The following is a 1241-nucleotide window of genomic DNA, read 5'->3' as shown; positions in this document are numbered from 1 at the left end:
TGGGAGATTCGCATTCTACCCATGTGATGTTTGAATCTTCAACAGTATTTTGACCTTTTTTAAAAAATGTCTTACAAGAGTTCATCTTTAAAGGGTCCCAATTACATTTCCTATTCAATTACTTCAGTGAAATTCATCGACTTTTGTCGATTTTGCATGATGTAAAAGCATTTTAGGTACAAGCAATAACACATAAAACTCTTTTTCAAATGATGTAGACTCAAGGCTGAAAATATGTGTTTCCAACTGTGATGGTGGAATATAAATTGGTGCAGGATTGGTGCATCGTGATTTTATCAGTTTACCCTGTTCTAAAAGTTAACTAGATTAAAATGTATGATAGAGTACAGTATTCTACATTTAGTTGCTAATTTTAAACATGTTTAAATGGTTTCATTTTCTTGGACAGACGAGAAAGGTGTAATTGCAGCCCGCAATTCGGGGCATTCCTGCATCTTTAGGAACCCCTCTTTATACTTCTATTGGTCAATTTTTAATCGCATAGACAATCAGAGGAAATCTAGAATATCAAAAGTGTCATGAAGGGGGTGTGTTCATGCAGGAAACAATGGGATGCTTGTGTGTGTCTGTGTTTGTGTGGGGGGGGGCTTCATGCAGCTATTAATGGTATGCTCAACGGGGACCTTCATGCAGAAACCAATGGGATGCTCGAGGGGTGGGGGGGGGGGGGGGGGGGTTCATGCAGGTATTAATGGGATGCTCGACGGGGGACGTTCATGCAGTAACCAATGGAATGCTCGAGGCGGGCGTGCCCATATGAAGGAACGCCCCGAATTGCGGGCCACAATCACACACTATTGGAACAGACCAAGCATATGTTTGTAGGCTCTGGTACTCCACCAAGATTCGAAGGACAAAGCCTATGGGGAAATGAATGGAGTTTTTGTAGGGTGTTTGGATAAACTGTGAAAATGAGGTCTGTGGTAAAACACAGGCTTATGAGATCTTGTACATTTTAATCATTTTCATCAGCTAATGTCACTTTTTGTGAATTTTGAAGCATTTGTGTAATCAAAAGCACATAAAGGATTTATAATTCATAAAGGTCATGTTAACTGACTGATATTATCTCACAAAACAAATAAGATCTCCTAAGCCTGTGTTAACCTCAGACCTTATTATCGGCATAGAAATGGCTGAAGGAACCATAGGTAACTCATTTCTGTTTTTTAGGGCTACAAGCTGGCAGGATCTTTAGCCCCTAATCTGGTTTTAATATC

The sequence above is a fragment of the Salmo salar genome, chromosome 16 (assembly GCF_965601325.2).
Source record: "Salmo salar chromosome 16, fSalSal1, whole genome shotgun sequence".
NCBI lineage: Eukaryota > Metazoa > Chordata > Actinopteri > Salmoniformes > Salmonidae > Salmo > Salmo salar.
Note: the sequence above shows the minus strand (reverse complement) of the source record.